Consider the following 10,897-nt stretch of genomic DNA (forward strand, 5'->3'; position numbering starts at 1 on the left):
TGTTGTATGAACATTGGATTTAGAAGACAGGAAAATATGATATCCAAATACATATAATTCAAGTTTTGTTCTGATGTTTGAGCTTTCAGTTTGACTTTAAATAATTTTAACTGTATAAACTGCTTGTAATGCTGAGGTATCAGTGTGCAGTAAATATTCCTTGCCTGTGGCAATGTTAGTATAGAACTCAGGCAACAATGAATAGAACATGCAGAAGTATCACAAAGAAAACCATTCAAAACTTAACTGAACTGAACAAAAATTTCCTCGATAATTGTTTTGGTTGCAAAGGACAAAAACTGATTTTCATAGGTAGGGTTTCTATTACTGTGATAAAAAGCAGCTTGGAGAGGAAAGGGCTTTCTTTGAACAGTTCTATTCCCCAGTTCATCACCAAAAGAAGTCAAGGTAGAAATTCAAGATAGGAAAATGGAGGCCTGAACCATGACAGAAGCCATAGATGAATTCTGACTGCTAGCCTGCTTAGCACTCTCTTTCTTTCTTTTCTTCCTTCTTTCTTGTTTGGTGTCACATGGAGGAATTATTCCTTAGAACAAATTCCATGACAAATCATATAAAATAACCATTTTTCTGAAAGACATCCACAAGACTGCCTGAGAACATTGTACAAAGACATCTTCAGAAGACAGGCAGGTACAGTATCAATGCCAGCTTGGAGGCTAAAGTGACTGAGGAACTAAATATGGAGAGGAACAATGTAGGTTGATGTCATTATGCAGGTGAAGGCAGACAAGATAAAACATGCCTGTCATTGGACAAGAATGAAAGGAGGCAGGAACAGAGGTTTTAGAAGGAAAGTTAGAAGCAGGACAGGAGCTGGGAGAATCAAGAGGGAGACAGAGAAGGATGACCTAGATCTAGGCATTCTTAAATCTAGGTGTGAGGTTTATATCCTTATCAATTGGTTGTGAGTTTATTGTGTGGGTGTATTGGGGACTGAGAATTTAGCATATAAATCTGATTATTGGGTTGCAGTTTATTGAGTCATGATTTCACTGTGTTGTTGGGTGTGTGAGCAGAGTCTGTGGCAGGGAGCTGTGATAGGCCAGCCCATGCTGGACCTCTAGAGACCCGATTTTATCAGGTAGCTGGAACCTGAGAGTTCACAGCTAGCAGAGAGCCACCGGGAGACATATTAATTAGAGATAAATTATGATTAGTTCCATTTGGCCCCATAGGTGCAGGAACTAACTCTAGAGGCCAGAGTAGCAAGGTACCATACTGGAATGGCCCATGGACTGCCTAGGTCAGAGACTACTTGGGAGCAGCATGGAGCCTCTGAGATAAATTAGAGCTAGTTCCTATGGCCCAAGGGAGCCGGAATTATCGAGAAAGCTACCACCTGGGTCTGAGAGAGCCCTGAGGAAGCAAGGAGCAGTATGTGTGGAATCACACAGTTTTGAGTTTTGTTTTTTGCTTGTTTTGCTTTTTGTTGTTGTTGTGTTTTTTGTTTTGTTTGTTTGGTTTTTTTTGTTAACCGCAACAGACCACCTATTTATATATTAAAAAATAATTACACAGTGATGACCAGGGAGGGGTGAGAGGCATGGACTCTGTAAGACAGCTGTTTACTTATGGGGAACAGGCTGTGGTCAATGTGTGGGACCTACAGGGGAAGCAGCCAAGAGGATGGGCTCTACCTCCTCCAGACAAATAGCAAGACACACACACACACACACACACACACACACACACACACACACACACACACATGTGCGCAAGCAAGCACGCACGCATGCAGGTATGTAAATATGAGGTGGGCTGGGCATAGGCACACATGACTCATGCATGACTCTATCAGCAAAGTATAAATAGGAAACCTAGCAGGCCCCAACTGAACAAACCCTGAGAATGCATTACCAGTAGTGTGCCTGTCCCTGCCAGGCCTCCACAATGTATAGGGCCATAGGAACCTGCTGCAGTTAGCACTTCCTGCCCACACCATCTGGTACAGCTGTGGCAGGTACATGGTTTAGATCACAAAGCCAGGAACTTCTAAATCTTTTTCTGACACTTTGGTAAAGCATTCACCACAACCAATGAGGTTACTGGCCCACACACACTCAGTCGCACTGTTTTTCCTAGTTGGGATGATTCCATTCTAGAGACCTTGCTAGGATGGTACCCACACTCTGTGGGCTTGGCAGTTGTGTTAGCACCCAGGGCTAAGTTATGGGTTTCTTCCCCCAATTACCTCCAAGAACCACTCATCGGCCCAGGTCGGTAGACTCTGCAGCAGCTCTTGACTGTGGACACAGTAGGAGCCACAAAGCAAGTAGCCTGCTTCCTGGACAATTTAGGGACATAGCAAGTTCATCTGGCTTCTGTGTTTGGCAGAGACTGACCCCAGGGTCCAGCTCCTTTCTCTGATCTGGCTTCAGGTCAGCACACAGAAATGAGACAAGGTCTCCCAGGCTTGAGCTACACCTAAACTTGGCCTAGGAGTTCCTGCAGTGGAACAAAGTACACTTTCCTTCAAAGCTACTGACAAAAACAACAGTGATTGAAAAGAGATGAATATGGGACCTCATGGGCTGGCCCTTGGCAGTGGACACCCCAGGGGCTAGGCTAGGAGGCCTGTGGAGATGGGGTAGCCATGAGCTGGATAAAGTGCTTTGGGTGCTGGCTGAGGAGGGGGCCTAGGAATGGGAAGCACCTGTCCATGGGATTATGGCAAATATGGGGTTTTCACAGAGAACTGCCTGCATCCAGGCTGGTGAGCCATGGGATGAACGCACAGGACACAAGTGCATAAGAATGCTAGCCTTGCCTTCCTCATAGCTTAGACACCTCTCAGCATCAAGAATAAAGGTAGGCTCTGGGTGACCAGGGACATGTTTCCATTGTGGGAAGCTCCTAAGAGTCAGGGCTGGCAGCAAGGTGTCTACCAAGGCAGGTGAAGTTGAGCTCTGAGCTGCTGGCTGGCCTTTCCTTAGTTCTGGCTGAACGGACCCTTGAATGAGCCCTGTTTCCATCAGTAGGTAGAGGTTCATGCTGGGGACCACAATGGCATTGATGACTTCTGCTTCTGTACGCTTCGAATGAAGTTCCTTTAGGATGGAGCTGAATTCCTTGTTGGATGTCTTCCGGATGGGCGCTTCATTTTCAGAGTTGTTTCTGGCCTCTATGCCCTCCCATGCCTGGCCTATATTCTGGAAGAGGATCTTCATCTCAGCAACATTCTCTGTGTTTTCATCAATGGCATATGATAGCTAGGACTTTGGGTTTAGATTATCAGAGATCACCTCCTCACGGTTCCTAGACTTTCTGTTGTTGTTGTTGTTGTTGTTGTTGTTGTTGTTGTTGTTGTTGTTGTGTTGGCCAGAGCATCCTTGAGGCTGTCATACATGTTCTGATCCAAGTTGTGTGAGTTCATGAATTTGACGCTGGCCTCTGGAATGCACTGTACCAGTTCTTCCCAGGCTGAGATGGTTGAGGCAGAGGTGTCAGGCACATTCCCGAGAAATGGGCTGTGAGTAGGTCCTGGGAAGTCCAGTGAGTCCCCATGTCCAGCCACATCATGGATCTCCCTGTCCAGGATGGCCATATCCTTCCCTAGTGTCGGGTTTAGTCCAGCAATCTCTGCCATCTCTGGTGTCTGCACTTTGTAGATGTAACAATAGGGAGTCTGGTTCTTACTCATCATTGTCTGTGTTTTCTGGGGGGTGAGGAAGGGCCTTGGAAAGAGCCTGGACAGAAGTGCTGCCCCCTAGGGGTCTGTGTGACTGTTGAGACATGGAAGCATGTGTTTAGGGCAGCGGTGGTGGGAGCAATACTCCTCTTCAGAGGTTGATGTGTAATCTGAACCCTGCCGCCAAGACAGCAACACAGCACATTGAAAGAGTATCTGGCATTGCTGGGGTGGAGGTGGGACCCGCTGAAGTGCTGGCTGGGGCAGTGCTGGCAGCAGTAACAGCATCAGCATGTTCTCTAAATACACTCCAAGAGTACATGTTAAGGGGCGGCAGCATTCACATTGTTCTGAGACCACCCTCATTAGACACTAAAAGAAAATGCTGCACAGGAGAGAGGGATTTTTATCAACTACGGTCTGATCTTTTTTACATAAAGCTAGCCTGTGTTTAGGTAAAAATAAAACAAGACAGTGGACTCCAGTCAACTTGACATACAATCACATCCCTCTTCAACAGCAGACTTTCCTTTTTTCATCTCTAAAACTCTTGTATCAAGTTAACTATATCAATATAAAATATACTCCAAATTTTAAAAATCCCAGACTTTAAAATTTAGTCTCTCTAGAATATCCAAAATCTCTTTTAAAGGTCAAAGTCTCTATAAAATATACAAATTTCTCTAAAATATACAGTCTTTTTAAAATACCAAGCATCTGCAAAATTTAAAAATTTCTATAGTGTAGACCTCGAGAAATTAAGCAATAAGTTATATAACCTCTATTTTATAAAGGAGGGGCCAAGTCCCAATGACAATCGGATCTATGCAAAAACAAACTTTAATCATGTAAAATAAAGTCAGTGTAGAACACTGGGATTTACTCTGTGGTATCTGAACTCCTCTAATGGGCTCCATTCTTTTCAGCTCTGCCCCTGGCAGCATATAGAGTTTGCCTCTTAGGCTCAAGGAAGCCTCCCTCTACTGCTACTGTTATCTCTACCAGGCATCACATGGTACTGGCGTCTCTAAAATTCTATGTTCTCTGCTACAACTGGGTTGTACCTTGACAGAGGCTCTCTGCACATTCACATAGATTTCTTCAGGGATTAGGAACCCTACCACAACAGTTCAGAGCTTCAGCTCCTCACCACTGCAACATTAATGATGGGGCTTTTTCTGCAACTGACTTCATCTTCATCATTGTTTTCTCTTGCGCTCTCAGGCACATGGTGTCAGGTGCCCTCTATGACCCTTTCAAGTCTCTGAAGCAAGTATAATCTGGGAAACCTATACATTACTCAGAACACCAGCACAAGGGACATCTTTGGAGCTCTCTGTGTCTCAGCTTTTGTATTCTCATCCTCGAAAATCTTTCTCAGGTTTTGCCTCGATTGAACTTGTCTCTTCATAGTCAATTTCTGTCTTAAGATTTCTATTGCTGTAAAAAAACACCATGATGGAAGGCAGCTTGTGGAGTAAATATATGTCAGATTAGAGGGCAATATCATAAATCAGGGAAGACAAGGCAAGGAATCAAGGCAGGAAGTAGGAGGTACATATTGAAGCAGAGGATACAGAAGAATCATGATGCTTACTGACTTGCTCCCCATAGCATTCTTAGCCTGCTTGCTTATGAAGTAAGTACAGTGTCAATTGCTCTTGGATGGCACCACTCATAATGGGCTGGCCCCTCCGAGATCAATCACTAATTTAAAAAAGTCAGGTAGGCTTGGCCACAGACACATCATATGGAGACATTTTTTCAAATGGTATTCATTCTTCTCAGTTAACTTTAGTTTGTGTCAATTAGATAATAATAAAACAACAACAGCAACAAAGTAACAAACACAAGCAGGAAACTAATTTTCCTATAAATGTATTTTAAAACGCAGGTTCAGTATCCTATTGTTGGGAATAATGTAAATTAGTAAAAGATTATGGAATCTGTGAAGGTTATTGAAAAAATTAAAGCATGATTATTTTATGGTATGACAATGCTACAAATGACTATACAACCCAAAGAAATTAAATCAGCATATCAGGTACAAAACTCACACATTTTTTTGTAATATTGATACACATTGCAAAGAAATGTGAACAACTTAACCACCTATCAATTGATGGGTAGATAAAGAAAATTAATGAACATGTTAAGTAGAATAATATGCAAATGTCAAAACCATAAGTTCTCTTATTGGAGAACATATTGAAATAAATCTGAAAATAATCATGTCATAAATAAAAGACCAAGCATAGAAAGAAAATTGCTACATAATCTATATGTAAAAAGAAAGAATGAATCAAAGAAAGAAAGAAGGAAAGAAAGAAAGGAAGGAAGGAAGAACGAAAGAGAGAAAGAAAGAAAAAGGTCACATATAAATAGTGGCTGAAGAGGTTAGGAGGAAAGAAGAGAAGCAAAGAATCTTTGTTGAATACATCAGCACAGGAAAAATTTTCCTAAACAGAACAGCAAGGGCTCAGGCTCTAATATCAACAGTTGATGAATGGGACCTCATGAAACTGACAAGTTTCTGTGAGGAAAAGGAGACAGTCAATAGGACAAAACAGCAACCTAGAGAATGAGAAAAGATCTTTACCAATCCTGTATCAGATAGCTAGCTAATATCCAATATATATAAAAAACTCAAGAAGGTAGAATCCAGAGAATCAAATAACCCAATCAAAAAATTGGTACCGATGCTTTTCGGCCATTCAATATTCCTCAGTTGAGAATTCTTTGTTAGCCATGTACCACATTTTTAATAGAGTTATTTGGTTCTCTTGAGTCTAACTTCTTGAGTTCTTTGTATATATTAGACATTAGCCTTCTATCAGATATAGGATTGGTAAAGACTTTTTCCCAATCTGTTGGTTGCCATTTTGTCCTATTGGCAGTCTTCGTTGCCTTACAGAAGCTTTGCAATTTTATGAGGTCCCATTTTCTGATTGTTGATCTTAGAGCATAAACCACTGTTGCTCTGTTCAGGAAATTTCCCCTATGCCCATGTGCTCAGGTTCTGAACCACTTTCTCCTCCATTAGGTTCAGTGTATCTGGTTTTATGTGGAGATCCTTGATCCACTTTGACTTGAGCTTTGTACAAGGAGATATAAATGGATCAATTTGCATTCTTCTATCTGTTGAACTTTAGTGGAAACAGCACTACTTGTCAAAATGCTGTCTTTTTTCCACTGGACAGTTTTTGCTCATTTGTCAAAGACCAAGTGACCAAAAGTGTGTGGGTTCATTTCTGGATCATGATTGCTCTGTAATACAGCTGGAGGTGAGAGATGGTGATTCCCCCAGAAGTTCTTTATTGTTAAGCATAGTTTTCCCTATCTTGGGTTTTTTGTTATTCCAAATGAATTTGCAAATTGCTTTATCTAACTCTATGAAGAATTGAGTTGGAATTTTGATGGGGATTGCATTGAATCTGTAGATTACTTTTGGCAAAAAGGCCATTTTTACTATATTAATCCTGCCCATCCATGAGCTTTGGAAATGTTCAACATTCTTAGTAATCAGGAAAATGCAAATCAAAACTACCCTGAGTTTCTACCTCATACCAGTCAGAATTGCTAAGATAAAAAACGCAGGTGACAGTAGATGCTGGTGTGGATGTGCAGAAAGAGGAACACTCTGCCATTGTTGGTGGAATTGCAAGCTGGTACAACTACTCTGGAAATCAGTCTTGAGGTTACTCAAAGAAAACTGGACATAGTACTACCTGAATGGCCAGCTATACCACTTCTGAGCATTTTCCCAAAAGATGCTCCAATATATAACAAGGACACATGATCCACTATGTTCATAGCAGCCTTATTTATAATTGCCAGAAGCTAGAAAACATCTAAGTGTCCCTCAACTACTGTTGAGGATAGTGGATACAGAAAATGTGGCACATTTACACAATAGAATACTACTCAACTATTAAAAACAATGACTTCATGAAATTCTTAGGCAAATGGATGGAATTAGAAAATATCCTGAGTGAGGTAACCCAGTCACAAAAGAAGACACATGGTATGCACTCACTGATAAACTCAAAAGATAGGAACACCCAAAATACAATTGATAACCACAGGAAGCTCAAGAAAAAGGAAGACCAAAATGTGAATGCTTTATTCTTTCTTATAAGTGGGAACAAAATACTCACTGGAGGAAATATGGAGACAAAGACTGGAGCAGAGACTGAAGGAAAGGTTATCCAGAGACTGTCCAACCTGGGGATCCATCACATATTCAGACACCAAACCAAGACACTATTGTGAATGCCAAGAAGTACTTGCTGATGGGAGCCTGATAAAACTTTCTCCTGAGAGGACCTGCTAGAACCTAACTAATACAGAGTTGAATGCTTCCAGTCAACCATTGGACTGAGCACAATGGAGGAATTAGAGAAAGGAATGAAGGAGCTAAAGGGGTTTGCAACCCCAGATGAAGAACAACAATATCAACCAACCAGACCCCCTAGACCTCCCAGAAACTAAATCATCAATGAAAGAATACACATGGAGTGACCCATTGGTCCAGCCACCTATGTAGCAGAGGATGACCTTGTCTGTCATCAGTAGAAAGAGAGGCCCTTAGGTCTGTGAAGGCTTTTGGTTTTCCAGAGGGGAAACCAGGAAAGGGGGTAACATTTGAAATATAAATAAATAAAATATCAAATAAAAATGGGGTAAAATGTTAAACAAAGAATTCTCAAATAAGAAATCTCCAATAGCTGGGAAATACCTAAAGAAATATTCAAAGTCCTTAGTCATCAGGGAAATGCAAAGCAAAACCACCCTGAGATCCCATGTTACACTAATCATAATGGCTAAGATCAAAAACTCAGGCAACAAGAAATGTTGAGGAGGATGGAAGGGGGAATTCTCCATCGTTGATGGGATTGAAAGCTGGAACAACCACTTGGAAATCAATCCAGTAGTTTCTCAGAAAACTGGAATTAACTCTACCTGAAGACACACTATACAACCCCTAATCGCATACCCAAAAATGCTCCAACACATAACAAATGTACATGTTCCAATATGTTCATAGCAGTCTTATTTATAACAGCCAGAAGCTAGAAAAACCAAATGTCCCTCAATGGAAGAAGAGATACAGAAAAGGTGTTCTATTTACACAATGGAACACTACTCAGTTATTAAAAATAATGACTTTATGAACTTTGTAGGCAAATAAATGGAAGGAGAAAATATCCAGAGTGAGCTAACCAGACCCAAAAAGATATACATGGTATGTAGTCACTGATAAGTGGATATTAGTCCAAAAGCTCAGAATATCCATGATAATACTCAAAAGACCATATGAAGCTTAACAAGAAGGAATGCCAAAGTATGGATATTTGAAACACACTTACAAGTGGGCCTAGACACCAGAGATGCAAGATGCTTCCAGGATCCAATACTGATGACCTTAGCTGAAATAACAGCAGGGAGATGGATCTTAAGAGACAATATCCAGTAGATAGTTATGGCCTCTAATGGAAGAATGGGTTCACCCACCCATCTAAAAACATTCGATGCAGACTTGTGCCTGTCTTAAGAAATGCAGTGACAAAAATGGAGCAGAAGCTTAAGGAAAGGTCACCCAAAAACCACATCACAATGAGATCCATTTGGTAAGCAGACACCAAACTCAGATGATATTGTTGATGTCACAATGTGCTTACAGAGAGGAACCTGGTATGGCTGTTCTCTGAGAGTCTCTGCCAGCACCTGACCAATACATATGCAGATACTCACACCCAACCATTGGAGTGAGCCCTGGGACCCCAGTGGAAGAGTTAGGGGAAGGGTTGAATGAGCTGATGGGATTATAACCCCCACGGGAAGAACAACAATATCAATGAACCAAATCCTACAGAGTTCCCAAGGACTAAACAATCAACCAAAGAGTATACAGAAGTCAGTCCATGGCTCCTGCAACATATGTAGCAGAGGACCCCCTCATCTCACATCAGTGGGAGGGGAGGCGCTTGGTCCTTTGTGAGACTGGATGCCCGAGAGAAGGAAGATGCTAGAGGGGTGAGGCTGGAATGAGTGGGTGGTTGAGGGAGCACCCTTTTAGAGGCAAAGGGGAGGGAATGGGCTGGGTGATATATGGAGGGGAGATCAGGAAGGTGGGTAACATTTGAGATGTAAAAAAATGAAATGATTATTAAATAAAAAAGGAAAATCAAAGAAAACAGATATAAGTTCTAGAATTCTTCTGTACCATATGGTGATTTTAGTTGAATGAAATTTACTTTTCTAATGTGTAGAAGAAAGAAATGTAAACATTTTGATCACAAAACTCTAAATATCTGAGGAAATAGTTACTTTATGTTCATTTAAATATTGTACAAAATATCACAATATCAAAAATTGCATGTACAGATATACAATCTTGGGTCTACCCAGTCACTTATATTTTTAGCTATGCAAATGAATTCATATATACACACATCTATTTTCTAGGTTCTATTTCAGTAGATAACTTACGAACACATTACCTTTTCTTTTACTGAAAAGATATATCTAAATGAATTTAAGATAGCATGTACATGAAAATGGGAGTTAGCAGAGACTTCTCATTGACTTTACATAAGCATTTTAAAAAGAGGACACCACACAAAACCTTAAAATTAGTGAATCCATTGATTAAATAAAGAGTTTAGTTTACTAGAAAGTTTTCTTACCATAAGAGGAGGAAAGATGTATGATGTTAAGTGATAGATTAATTGTGTAAAACAATAGCGACTATTTTATGAAATATATCCTTAGTAGAACTTAAAGACTAAAAGTGGACATGGAGTGGGAGAGAGAAGGAAGCTCTACTATTAATCAAGAGGCAGGAGCACACTCAGACAAAGCCTGCTGCAAATTAATTCTGTTTGCCCCAATGCTAAAAAACAGCTGCAAAGTGTCCCTCTCTTTAATGATTATTGCTTTTTTTGTCAGTGACACCCTAGAGACACGTTACCCATTCATCTATTACTAGTGATGCCTAATCAGTAAGCTGTCTTTGCCTGGGGACAGAGCCTAGTTTCTGGTTAATCTCTCTTTTAAACCTACTTCTGAGATAACTACTAATCAGAATTGACTCTAAAGTCCCTCATCATCATCTAGGAATTATGTCATCAGATGCTAAACTTTAGTGAAGATGTTTCTCTAATCATTTTACGGAGTTGTATGTTTTATTACCCAGGAATTCCTTTTCTTGCCTTAATAATTTAATAAAATTGCCCTTGCCCA

Source organism: Rattus rattus, chromosome 10 (assembly GCF_011064425.1).
Source record: "Rattus rattus isolate New Zealand chromosome 10, Rrattus_CSIRO_v1, whole genome shotgun sequence".
Classification (NCBI taxonomy): domain Eukaryota; kingdom Metazoa; phylum Chordata; class Mammalia; order Rodentia; family Muridae; genus Rattus; species Rattus rattus.